Source organism: Pinus tabuliformis, chromosome 4_1, assembly GCF_031772625.1.
Source record: "Pinus tabuliformis cultivar Carrire ecotype Pingquan chromosome 4_1, CPIR1, whole genome shotgun sequence".
In the NCBI taxonomy this organism is placed as follows: Eukaryota; Viridiplantae; Streptophyta; class Pinopsida; order Pinales; family Pinaceae; genus Pinus; species Pinus tabuliformis.
Window position 1 is genome coordinate 223,003,577 of NC_142303.1, and position 14,889 is coordinate 223,018,465.

The 14,889-nt window shown below is 35.9% G+C and overlaps 1 pseudogene; it reads right to left on the reverse strand.

Annotated features, from left to right (window-relative positions):
* Window positions 1-425: 425 nt before the first annotated feature.
* Window positions 426-6,433, reverse strand: LOC149175038 (ubiquitin-activating enzyme E1 2-like; annotated as a pseudogene).
* Between the last annotated feature and the right edge of the window lie 8,456 nt (window positions 6,434-14,889).

Genomic DNA, 14,889 nt, shown 5'->3' on the forward strand with positions numbered 1-14,889 from the left:
CTTGAACTGTTGCAGTTGTATTAGTCACTAAGGTGGGAATTATGTTTGTTACATAGATGCCTATTCTAGGTGCTTCATTGCATGCTTGCAACTATGGTAGCATGTCATTTAGCTCTTATTCACACCACTAGTAGGATTTGATCTTAGCTAGCTAAGCAGTGAATCTGATTCCTAATCCCATAGTTGATATATGTCCACCAATACCATTTTCCACCTTTTTAAAACTAATTAAGTTAACAAATTGATAAGGAAAAATGAATTGACCTATTTCCATACCTTCTTACCTATATATGATACATTCATCTTCTCTTTGCATTTAGCAACCGGGGCAGAGTAACATCGAGGTCTTCCTCTCATAGTGATAAATTCAACATTCAGTATTTGAGAGGAATATCAGTGTGTAGATTCTGTAATTTTTTCTACATTCAAAGGTTAATAAGAATATCGATGTCCAAGCCCTGGTGATTTTCCATTAAGTAAATCTTTACTTTAGTTGGGGTTTTGTCTAAAAGGCCCTCAAATTCAAACCTTGCCCATGTGAGACAATGGTGAATATTATGTGGAAATGAGTGAAACATGCACATGGGTTCTTCCTTTTCAAGTGGATCTTGTGATGCTCCATAGTTCTCAGTCAAATGAGGAATGTCCATTTGGGTGTTGCACTTGGTTCTAAGAGTTCTAGACTCTAACAATAACTTCTCGAAGCATTAGAAAACTTTTGAGGTCTAAAATGGGTCTCCTAAGGAATATAATAAAATAATAGTGGAAATAATAAAATAATATTAGATTACATCATCAAATTTTTGAGGGAAAAAAAGAAAGACTACTTTTTCAACGCATATTTTCAACTTATCTCCATACGTTTTTACTCAAATTTCAAGCAAAAATACTTGTTGGATGCATGAATTTAATTCCTCATCCAAGGAGTACCCATGTTGCATAATTTCGATGGACCTTGCTACACAAAAAATGAGAAATACATAAAAAATGTGATTGCAATTCTGCATCCAACAAGTGCTCTTGCTCGAAATTTGAGAAAAATTGTAGGAAGATAAGTTGAAAAAGTATGATTTTATTTTTTTATCTTTTAATATTTTTACTTTTTTACACCAAAAATGGTGAACCATCCTCATGGTTGACATCATCATCTTGAACCTTGTTGGTTCTTATAAAGTTTATTTAGATTGTACCTTTTTGTTTTGAGGCCCATTATAGACCTCAAAATTTCTCTAATGTACACACACCTTGAATCAACATACAACCTGGCATTGACATTATCCATAGTATTCAATACAGCATCAACCTCATTGTTCCAGAAGGAGTCATTAAAGACATGTTCGGTATCTAGGCTCACACGATTTTGCAATGCTTCAATATGAAAATGTGGATTGGTTGCAGTGGTTGTTGATGCTTCCACTCATGATTTTGCTCGCCCAATAATCCAATCCTGAAAGATGAATTGTATGCTAATATTACTATTTTCAATAACTTCATCATCAATTATAGTGAGCTTTCCCTGGCTTCCATAGGAGGCACCCATGAGGGTTAAGTTCTTTAAAATCTCACATGCCAAAGCACCAACTCCCACAACAAATTATTTTTCATATTGCAACTTCTTTTGTATATGTTTTCCAAATACTGAAATTTGGGCATCGTAACGACAACTCAATGGCGCCACATCCTATGGCTCGAGGGTTTCTAGAACAAGATACCCCAACAAATCGCAAATAGAAGAACTGCAAAATAATATAAGAATTGTCATTCCACAAAGAGACCAATCAAATCTAAATGCTGATTGTAGAATTTCATTACTGCAAAAGAGATGATCCAAATAATTAAAAGGGTAGGTATAAAACCTGAAAAAGTGGATGAAACTTGCCAAAATAGGCTTCTGTAACCTCTTTCCCAACAATTCCACCGAACATGGCTACCATGGGATTCAACACTACACTGGAACAAAATGCTTGAGCACATTTAAGTTTTTATCATTATCATTTGCACACAACTTAATCAGGCTAATGTCACTATAATTTAAAGCATTTTCCACATCAATGGAGGGCACTTAATCTTGGAGAAATCATTTAGAATAAATTCACTAGGATTTTCAAGTGCATTGGCTTAAAATTTAAAACTTTGGGTTTCTTTACCTAAGCGAATATGCCACCCATTTCATAGTGTCCAATGTTGGTGGTGTCTTATTGGAGGTGGAAAAAGTATGGTCTCACATTCATAACTTTCCTTAGCCTTCTATCATTGAGCTCACCCATACCTTTAACTTCTAGAAAAAACAACAAGATACCCATCCTCAAATTGAAGCCTCTCATTATCATCCACACATGACACGAGAGCAGGATTTTCATTGGTAACAAAAGAAGCAATACCTGTGTATGGTTCCTCACCGTTCACATCAGACAAAGTAAACTTTGACCCAAAGTCACAAAACAAACTTCCAAACAGTCCCCTAATTCCTGCTTTGATGAAAGCGAATGGTGGATTATGATTATCGCAGGAATCATTGTATTCAATTGCTTTTACCACACTTGAATCTGTGAACACCAACACCTGCAAATGCAAATGCAATGCATTACTACTTGGAATTACTATAATTTCATTTCAGGCTAATTTACATAAAAGTAACTTACTTGAAAACAAGAGATGTGTTGTGGTGATATTTCAGATTCGGTAGAAACTGAAACTGAAACTGTAGTGTTTAATTTCTACAACTTATTACAATAATCAACTACCCTATTTTTTCCAATATCCACTTCACTGAAATAAAAATTGGCAGAAAAGTCCCACGTTTCAACTTTTGATGGGTCATGTAAGGTCACTTATTTCACTCCCTTCAGTATCACATTCTTGGCTTCAAAACATAAAACATGAGGCAAGGTCATGATGAGCCCAGAGCAGAACAACAAATTATTTCATCCTTGTGAGAATCAATGAGGAAATAAAGAAACATACGTACTTGCTTCAACCCCAAGACCTTGAAGGCTAAAGATGAGAACATTTGCTCCGGCTAGGTGTCTCATAGCTTCTCTTCCATAAACTGCCAAATGATTGCTATGCAAATAGTCAGTATCATATGTCTTTTGTCCAGAACAATGCAATTCTTAGTCCTGTATGTCTTTCGTTAGTTTTCTAGAACTACCCAAACCTAAATTGGTACATGTCAATAAAATTGCAGTTAAAGAAATAAAAATAAAATGACTAATCGTGTGGTAGGTTGGGCCAATGGCATGTCCAAAGCCATGTTGTTGCTTTTTGGGTTTAAAAACATGTCCAGGTTCTAGCCACCCTTAATTTGTCAATTTTTTTATGAGTAGAATGATAAATTGTTGTTAATGAAATAACAAGAGAATGAATCTTAGAGTGGAGATAATAATGGGATGGCAAAGGTAAATATATTTCTTATTAAATTGATACAGATGTAAATACATATTTATGATAGATATATTTATATTTCATGGTTTTAAAAAAAAAATTGACGATAGTTCATAGTTTTTACTATAACTCATTTTTATGATTATTTATATTCTTCATTATAATTCAAAAGGATTAGGTGCCTTATATTCTCTTTTAATTAGAAATGAGTGTATGGATTGGGTGTCTTATATATTTTTTTGATTAATCCAAACAGAAAGATAAAGACCACCATTAATAGTTGATTGTGTTCTTCGAATTTGGTGGTTTTGGAATGACTAAAAAAAGTCAGAGTCTTTTACTAAATGGTGGTTTAATGCTGATCACCAAGTCTAGTTTTGGAATGACCACAAATCCAATAACTAGTAGAATTCAAAATATTCTATTAAATGGTGCTTTAAAGATGATCGCCAACTTTGGAACTAGACTTTAAGGCTCAACAAATTTTAGAACATTTTCAAAATTGGCTAATAGCCACAAACTGATGTAGTTTGAAGATGATTAAAAACTATGGACCTTGCCTCTAAGGCTTAATAGTTCCCATAACATTTCCAAATTTGCCTAGAAATTTATGTATTTTGTTGATTGCAAGTGCTTGTAAATGACTATTTGAAGATGATTGCAAACTAATGTCTACCAGAAACTATAAGTCTTCTACTAAATGGTGGTTTCAAGAATACCAGAAAATGGATCACACTTGTGGCTCTGGTTACTAGCTATAGTTATAGCTATGAATTAGACTCATTTATACATTCTTTATAAAAAGATAAAGACCACTGCCAATAATTGAATGTGTTTTTTGAATTTGGCAGTTTTGGATTGACTGCAAATCCAATGACTAGCAAAAGTCAAACTCTTTTATTAAATGGTGGTTTAATGATGATTGCCAAGTCTATTTTTGGAATGACCACAAATCCAATGCCTAGTAGAAGTTAGAATCTTCTATTAAATGGTGGTTTAAGGATGATCGCCAACTCTAAAACTAGATTTTAAGGCGCAACAACTTTTAGAACATTTTCAATTTTGGCTAATAACCACAAACTAACGTGGTTTGAAGATAATTAAAAACTATGGACCTTGCCTCTAAGGCTTAACAGTTCCCATAAAATTTCCAAATTTGCTTAGAAATTGATGTCATTTACTTATTACAAGTGCTTGTAAATTGTTATGAATAAAATATAGATATAAATAATAATAACACATAATAAATAATGATTAATTAGTAATTAGTTAATGAAGAGGTATGCCCCTAAGGACATGACCATTCATAAAAGGACACCTGCCTAGGGTATATAAGCATCTCCTCACCCTCATTGTAATCATCATCTCATATCAATTATTTTATATAATATTCAATATACAATTGCTTGTCCTACAATGGATGTCTTTGTTCGTTACATTGGTATCATAGTTGTTTGGTCCTTTGGCTCCTCAATATTTGCATAGATCTAGTATGATTTGGCCTTTGGACATCGAGATTTGTCAACCTTGTTGTTGTTAAAGTGTTTTTGTTGGGTGTGTGTTATATTCTTTCCACGACTAGTCGCACGCGCAGGGGGTCATGGGGAGCCAATATCCTCCCCTTGTTCATTGTGATGGGAAAAATAGAGGGGTCACAAAGGGGTGCAACCCCCATGTTGGGGAGTTCTGGGGCAGCGCCCTGAGATTTTTTTTTTTGGACTCTATATTCGATGGGCAGACCTACCTGTGGTTTTGTGCATGGGTTTTGCACATGGTTTTGGGAATGATGGTTTTCTACCCATGGTATTTTGTAAATCCGGCCAAGGGAACTACGATTATGTTCTAATCCGGGGTTAATGGATTGGGGTTTATGAATGTTTGGCATGCATATTTATGTATTGTAAAATTGAAAGGAACATAATGAAAAATAAATCTGGTTGTCCCAGTTTTGGGATCCAGGGGAAAATCTTTGTGCATTTGTTTTATATTCTCGTTATTGTTTATTTTCTATTTTAGAATTTGTATGTAGGTAATTTCTGTATGGGTAGAATTTTTATGTTTTTAGAAGTGCTTCCCTCAGTAGCTTAAAATTTAAAACCTTGGGTTTCTTTACCTGAGTGACTATGCCTCCCCTTTCATAGCGTCCAAAGTTGGTGGTGTATTCTTGGAGGTGGAAAGAGTATGGTCTCACATTCATAACTTTTCTTGTCCTACCATCATTGAGCTCACCCATACCTTTAACTTCTAGAAAAAACAACAAGATACCCATCCTCGAACAATACCTATGTCTGGTTCCTCACCATTCACATCAAACAAAGTAAACTCCAGCCCAAAGTCACAAAACACACTTCCAAACAGTCCCATAATAGTTTCTTTGATGAAAGCGATTGGTGGATTATGATTATGGCAGAAATTAGTGTATTCAATTTCTTTTTACAAACTTGAATCTATGAACACCACCACCTGCAACTGAAAATGCAATGCATTACTACTTGGAATTACGATAATCTCATTTCAGATGAATTTACATAAAAGTAACTTACTTGAAAACAAGAGAGAGTTTGTGATGATATTTCAAATTCATTAGAAACTAAAACTGCAACTATAGTGTTTAATTCCTTCAACTTATTATAACAAGCAACTACCCTGTTTTTTCCAATATCAGCTTCACTGAAATTAAAATTAGTAGAAAGTCCCAAATTTCAACTTTTGATGGGTCATGTAGGGTCACTGATTTCACTCCCATCACTATCACATTCTTGGCTTCAAAACATAAAACATGAGGCAAGGTCATGGACCCAGAGCAGAACAAAAATTATTGTCATCCTTCAGATAATCAATGAGGTAATAAATAAATATACATACTTGCTTCAAACCCAAGACCTGGATGGCCAGAGATGAAAACATTTGTGCTGGCTAGGCATCTAATAGCCTCTCTTCCATAAACTACCAACTGCTTGCTATGCAAATCTTCGTCTATGTGTATTTGTGTTTGTCCATGATCAGGAACAAGAATTGAGTTTGTGCTAGAACCAGAAGCAACCACCATGTTAATTAGATTTTTTTCTCCACTCAATCCCTTTGGGAAAGATGATCGATTATTATGGCATAGCAACATGCCCAGTGTGATCGTATCTGATCTCATGAAGAAAAGGACTCATGATACAGTATCTATGTTCAGTATGTGATGGCATTCGGGATGCAGTATCCTCCTGTTTGCTGCTTAAAACAAACTGCTTCCTTATTCGTTTCCATCTGAATTGCACGCATACTAAGATGGAGTTTGAATGGGGAACACACCAAAAGTGAGTTTGAATCACTTGGAGAATTGGAGTTTGACTTCAGCTGGAGAGAATCCTAGAGGTGACATGCATTAAATGGAGATTCGAGGACGATGACAAATGGAGACAGAAAAATAACAGAAAATGTGACAACTGCAAGCAACGAGTGCCACAGAGAGAGTCAACATGTTGCCAGAGAAACAAGAAAATATAGCTATTGGGAAGTTGAATTCATAGCGTATGTAGATTACTCCATTTGTTATCTGATGTTTCACTTGAAAGGTAATCCATTTACTATCGCCTAGAATTTTACCTACTTCCCTTTGGTTATTTTTCTCTTACCTTTAGTGCTTGTTCTTCTTTGGAAATCTAAAAATTAGTAAGTCACGAGTGTAACAACCTCAGGTGCCAATCACATGACTTTTCTGTCTCTTCATTAATAATTGTTTTGTCTTACTTTCACAGGACCAGGTATAGGTGACGAAACAAAATATACAAAAGACTGTATATGCACTGAATGTAAAGTGAAATGTCCAAAACAATGCGATTCTAAGTTGTGTATGTCTTTTGTCCAAAACAATTCAATTCTGAGTCCCATATGTCTTGTGTAATTTTGTAGAACGACCCAAATTTAAATTGTTACATGTGAATAAAATTGCAGTCAACGAAATAAGAAGATGACAAATTTGCCTCTTTTGGCACTAGAGCTCAGAAAGTTGAATTTGTGCCTCTTTACCATCTACATTGTTTGATGAAAAATGTTATCTACATTGTTTGATGAAAAAACTTGATCATCCAAAGTAGGTTTATTTTGATGATATGCCAACATTTCTTCTAAAAGTCAATTGAACCCATTTGGGTCTGGGCTTTATCAAGGTCAAAATTCCACTGAACCCATTTGGGCTTGGGGCTTGTTAGGGTCAAAATAAGAGATTGTCTCCTAGATTTCTTCCTCAGATACAAAATCTCTGTAGACTAAGAAATGATCAAGCCAAGCTGCTATATGCCCTAGCCCCTATCTACGATTATTCCAAATGAACTTATAATTGATTTGTTTAACATCTAGGAAGTCTAATAAAGAAATAAAATCTTCCATTTTTTCTTTGAAGGGGTCTCTAACAATCGATCCCCCTTTTTCTCCTAAGAGTGGAGATTCATGTTGAAGTTTCCAACAAAAATACTATCTAGGCCATAATTAGACTCCTTATGAGAACATAAGGAAATTCTAACATTATATTTTTCTTGAAATGCTATGGGAATATAAATGTTAAATATGTTGTAAATTTTACTTCGAAGGGATGTGAAGAAATTTGGTAACAAGATAATGAGTAGAGCTTTGAGCTTGAATTAATCTAAGGACATATAGGATTAGAGTGTGTAGAGGCATCTAGAGTCTCCTTGAGAGATAATCATTTTTGTTGCACTTCCTTGCAATATGGAGTTGATTTTTGGAAGAACATTACATTCCCCTAGTTTTGTCTTCTAGAGTAGGATTATTTGCACATTTTCTTTCTTGATTAAAATTCAAAGTGATACTAATTTAATTTTATTTCCTAAACCCATGCAACTCTAAGAGACAACTTTAATTACTTATAATTTTTGGGTTTCCTCCTCAAGGAGGATTTAAACTACTACGATTCTTGGTGATCCTTGTTCCTTTGTTGTGCATTCCTTCAATAGTATTTTTAGTTCCAAGTTCGTTGTCATTTTCTTCATGCTCCTACCCTTTTTCCTTATTCTACTAGTTGCAATGGCCTTCTCTAGTTTTCCATTTGATATTTCTTCTACCAAAATATGATCCAAAAAATGGCTTGTTTGAGGGGATTTGGGAATTTGAAGCGGAAATATATAGTTTTTCTTCAAGGTCCATGTTTTCTTGATTTTGATTTTGGGTTGAGTGATCTTCAAGCAACAATATTTCGTTGATTTTTCTCCTCCTTTCCTTTTCTCTTCTAAAGCCTGATATTTAAGATGTGTGAATGGTTCATATATACTTCTTGAAGGGGTTCTTGTGAGATCCCTGTTGTGATGTTTACCTTGGGATCCATAAAAATGAGGAGAGGAGGGGGGATTCTAAGGGGTTAGATTTGGGGTCGGAGGGTTTAGGGGTCTATGTCTAGCTTGGCCTCTTGTCCTTTTAGGTTGTTTTTATTATTCTCCTTGATCCACTTGTCATTACTTTTGTGCAACTTTGGGGAAAATTTTGGAAAAATTCCTATGGTGATGACAAAATTTACATTTAAACGTGATTTGGTCATAGTCCACAAGTTGAATGAAGCACCAATTTTCAAGGGACAATTGAATAGATTCTAGGAGGCCTTTCTTAAGGCCTACCTAAACACGAATCCTTGCATGAGAAAACATGCCATCTTGGGGTTTGGCACAATCAATGCTTTTACCTAAGGAATTGTTGATGTTCCTTAATGTGCCTTAATTCCAACAATGGAGGGGGAGGGGTAATTTGACACAAATAGGGAGAGCAAACAAAATCTCATTTCGAGGGTTAAAATAAAATTTCAAATGATTTAGGAACATGCCTTGGGATCCTAGGAAGTAAGATCCACTCCTAAATATTAGGTTCTGATTTTATTTTTATTCAATTTCGAAGTTGAAGAAACTCCTTCAAAAAAAAGATAGCAAGAAATTCAGGCTTTGATTAGAGGGTACCAATTCAATTCAAGAGTTTATTATTCTCAAGGATGGATAGATTCTAGAGAACCAACTAATAAGTCCTCGATATGCTAATCTAAGTGCCACTGCTATGGGTTGAGCCACATACACATAATGGGCTTTAGAGATTTTTTCTAGCTTCTTCATGAATAGAGAGGGAATAGGTTTGTCTAAACAAGGGTTGAGACTATATTGTTAAAGGTGTCAATATCTTGTAAAAGAGTGGCCGAGAGCTAGTGACCCCACTTGAGGCTAAAGCCATAAGGCATGATCTTGATTCAAAAAAGGAGATAAGGTATAGAGCTCACACACTAATAAAATTAAATCATTATCATGGAAAAATTACAGTAGATCTTTATAAAGTTAAACATTATACATCATCTCAAATTTAAATGAATAGTACATCTTAAATTTTATTTAAAAAGAAAAGGAAATCATTAATTATGGTAATCATTACAATATGGAATACTTGTTATAAATAAAATGATAGCAACAAGATACCAAAAGGCATAATATACATGGACAATAATATTAAAATCAATGTAAATGTTAGATATGCATATCTAGTATGGTGTATCAAATTCAAATGAGTTATACAACTCTATTAAGCTAAAATACAAACAAAATCATTATATTATAGATCATTAACATATATATAATACATTTTATAAATAAAACAACATCAACATCACCATAATATGAAAATACATAATATATATGAATAATAATATAAAATCAATTTATATGTCAAATATACATCTCAAGTGAAATATACATGCCAAATAAGTTAAAATTATATGTGATAATAAATTTAATAAGATAATATTAAAATAAAATAAGAAACCAATCATAAACACAATGCACGCAATGTTTATCCTGGAAAAAACTCAATCCCAAAAAAAACTAGTTAATAGAATTCTATTAGTTTCTTAGCCAAAACATAGCCAAGCCAGTTAAGTGAGCATTCACTGCTCTCCTCCCTTGGCCCATTACAATGAAGTTTTCCCAAAAATTTTAAAGGCTTCATTACATATATCCCATGGGAAAAAAACCATGTGCTCAAACCCACCACTGTAGACCGAGTAGCTTTTACTCTTTTACCGAGTCAAGTTTTACCTAACAATCTCCTCTTAAAACTTGCCTTGGAGTTTTCCTTGACCAAATTTGGTGAAATCAGCCATTGAACTAACCCGCTCACCTCTAGGACCTACCCCCCTCAAAGTTATATCCAGGGTATAATTCTGCATGCCCTATCACCTAGGTATAACTCGCGACTTTATTAGTAATTTCCAAGGGGTAGGCATGTCTTACTAGGTCTTACAACTATGTGTCCATTTACATGAAATAAAAATTTTAAGTCCATTTTTTTCATTGATATTTTGACTTCCATCTTGTCGCCATACAATTAAAATATCCTCTCTCCTTGTTATTTCTCTAATTTCTTCCCATCATTGGTTTTGGTTCTCAATCTCTCACATCCACGAGGCCAAATAAACCCTTCACAACAAAGGTTCCCCCTAAAGCCTAAACTCAGCTATGATATATCCATCACATCTAAGTAGTGAAGCCATAAATAAACCTTAGGCTCTAATACAATGTTAAAATTACCTAAGAGAAAAATTACTAGAGAGAAAATTAAATTTATTGAGATAATATTAAAATAAAAAGAAAACAAATCATAAATCATAAACACAATGCACACAATGTTTATCCTCAAAAAACCCCAACATGGGGAAAAACCATTAGAATTCTATTAGTTGTCCAAAACCTAGCCAAGCCAACCAAGTTAGCCTTTACTGCTCACCTCCCTTAGCCCATTACAATGAAGCTTTCCCAAGCCTTTTAAAGGCTTCATTACATGAATTCCACAAACACAAAACCATGGGAAAACAAAACCATGTTCCCAAAACTACCACTATAAATCTAGTAACTTTAACTCTTTGATTGAGTCAAGTTTTACCTAACAAAACATATATGAAAAATATACATTATCAACCAAATATATGCCAATTGGGTTTATCACGAATGCAAGAGGAATGATTGTTATTCTCCCCATCTAAGTTCACTTTGCACAAGTATCATGGTGAACTTTGTTATAATGGCTTCGAGCCTTGTTGTTAAGTTTGAATAATCCCTTGAGGAATGCTAACAAAACTATAGGTTTTAGTACCGCTACCACTAAATCCATGGGCATCAATACCTCCAGCACTAGATCCAAAGGGATTAGTTAACTTTACAAAATAATAGTGTAGAATGTATAGTTTGATATATCTCTCCATCATAAACTATATCACCCAATGCAATTATAACATCTATCAAAACCATTAAATGTAGTGGGTGTATTAGCTAGTTGCTAATCCAGAGGAGTAGATGGTGGTTAATGAGTTACTAAAGGAGGAGATGGTGGTTGATTAGTTGTTGGAGGTGGAGGAGATGTTGGTTGGTTTTCTCATGCAACATATGGTGGAGGTGGAGGACCACCATCCTTCGTAGATTATTCCAAAGTAGCACGATTTGAAGAAGAATGCTAATAATTATGGCAAGCTCATAACCACTCGACTAGGTTGATGACTGATGAGCCCCAATTTTTGGTAACAATTTGGGCTCATTTGGCCTACTTACCTTGCTCAACCCTTCATCTTTTATCACTTATGCATCATTTCTTAGTATATTCGTGTTATTTGTAGGAAGAAGGGCAGGCATTATTCCTATGTGACTAATACATGATGATTTCAGGTTTTTTGACATTAAATGGAGCAAAGAACATGCAGAAGGAGAGAAGGAGACAGCAAGGTGGCATTGCGGGTTTATAGGGAGGTTGTCCACAGCCTTGAATGACCTCCCTCGTGATCTCCACCCTAACTCCGAGCTCCAACAGCTATCCCCACCGAGCTAGAAGGCAGCCAACGGATTCTACAGGAACAGCAGTTTACTTTTAGTTGGACAGCCAAGCTCCACTAATTGAGGAAGCCAACTTGATCCTCATCATGTATAAATATTGAGGCCGTAGCCTTTGATAGGAGCTTTTTGAACTTTGGAACTACGGTTGCAATTTCTGAGTACGAGCTACAGCTCGGTTTTTGCTTTTTGTAAGCCAGTTTTGGCATGTTGTTAGACTCATGATTATGATCTTTTAATAAAGGCAGGCAGCTTTGGATTCAATTCTGAGTTCTTAAGGGAGCTATAGCTCTCAGGTTAGGGCCCAACCTGAGAGCAATAGACCTCCTTTTCTTTGTATTGTTACTTGTCTTTCCTTTCAGCACTTCATTTCTTTGTTTTGACATGCATTTGGAAAACATAGTCTGCTGATTTAATTTCTTTAATGTGATTGAGTAGGATTAGTTTATGGTTAAAGTGCTGTCAGCAGTTTAGATTAGAGTAGGAGGATTAGAATTCATTAGAGCTCCAAGAAAAGGTTGATAGTGCACTCACTGCCATCTCTGTTTAGAGATTGGGGGTGTAGACCGTACCAACCACCAAAAAACGCAGTCTTATACATTCATGCAAGCTGCAACACAGTCATTTCAATTGTAGATCCATCCATGCATTCTGATCTTGAGCAATACTTCTTCGTTCCAACACCATGCACGATTTCTCTCTAAAATTTACATTGTTGTTCGTTGGTTAATTAACACAGTTAGGATAAGTTGATGAATTCTCGATTTTGTGCAGATTTGTTTCCTTTACACTGCATAGCATCACTTTATTGTGTTCTTCTTCTTCTCAACCGTGCTTAAAGCCACCTACTCAACCTCCGTTCAGCTCGTTTGCCTTCCAACCCTTCCACTGTCCACGTAGCTCCATCTTTTTGACCTTTCATTGCTTCCACCCTTCTATCCACCAACCAACTTACCCCACTCTCTCTCCATCTCATTCTCTGCCCCTGAGCCATCTCAAGCTCCATTTTCATCCTACCTATCCACCCATACCGCTCCTGCACTCCTCCATCACCCAAAACTCCAACTGTAGATCATCCTGTAGAAGTTAGCAGACTTCCTGTAGAAATCTCGAGCTTCCTGTAGGATCCCCTACAGACATCCTGTAGAAGCCTGCAAACTCGGTTGCCAAGCACCTGAACGTTGTGGACTTCTGTGGAATGATGTTAGGGATCCCCTGGAACCTCTCCTAGCCCTCCTGACCTTTTCCAAGCCTTCCTTCCCTTCGAACTACCCCTGCACAGTCAAAACCCAATAAGAAACAAAATCATAATAACTCCAACCACTTAAGCAAAAATATAAAAACATGTCCTCTCCAATGGAAGTAGTTTAAATTCATGCATCTCATATCACTAGAAGTAATGGCATCATTGTTAGAAGTTACATTCCCATCGTTGCATTGTAAGGATTAAGCTAGTCAGATTAGGGTTTACTAGGGTTTCCATGTTTGGTTGGCTTTCAGTTCATTCTTGCAAAGTAGGTTAATTTCCCTTGAGATAGTCTTCGTTCATCATTTAGAAAGCTTCTTCTGAGAACATATAGAAGTTGGCTTGAGCCCTAGCGGACTTGTGCCAGCTGACCAAGTGACAGCTGCGACAAGAGCTAGTACTTGTGCATACAGCACCGTCGCTTCCAAGTTTGTTACGAACTACCGGGTTGATAAAATTAGAGAAGGAAGCTCCAAGAGTTGTAGCATTATTGCTACAATACTGGAGCCCACCATCTTTTTGGCGCCGTTGCCGGGGAAGCGTCAGAGTATTAGTAATTGTTGCTCTTCTTCTATTTTCCTACTCTCTCATTCTGCTAAGTAGTTTATTTCATTTCCATTCTGCAAAAGTAGCATAGACATTTCCTGCTTTCATAGATTAGCATTTCAATTCCGCAATTTCAATTTTGCAAGCGTAGATTAGCATTTCAATTCTGCAAGCGTAGGCTAGCATTTCCATTTCTGCAATTTCATTTGAGCAAAGTAGATTAGTCCTTTCATGCTTTCATTTCAATTCTGCATCTTTATTTCAGTAAGATAGATAGTTGTAGATCAATCTGTTTCAGTTTTGCAGGTACCAAAGAAAAACAAAAGCAATCAAAAAAAGTCTTTCCATTTCATGCCTCGTAGGAATCGAGATAAAACAGGCAAATTCTTACCCAACACCCCCACCACATCACTGAGTCACCCTTCTCTCTTCTTCGGTGACAGTGATCCAGAAGAACCTATAGGTGAACCCCCTGAGATATACGAAGATCCTATAGCAGAAGAAGAATTAGAGACCATCCCATCTGAAGCTATGGCTGACAATAGAGGAGAAGATGAGAGAATAGAAGGTACCTTCCCCATCCGAGAGACCAATGGAGAGATGAAAATGAAGAACATTAGCCCCTCCGCTTTACCTCACTTCCATGGACTGACTACTAAAGATCCTGATACCTTCCTGTTTGAGTTTGCTGTCCTTTGTAGAACCTATGACTATATTGAAGATGAGCAGAAGCTGAAACTCTTCCCTTCAACTCTTAAGGATGCAGCATTACGCTGGTTCATGGGCTTACCTGGGAATAGTATCACCACTTGGGCTCAGATGCAGCAAGCTTTCAATACCAAGTACCGGGATTACTGTAGGTCC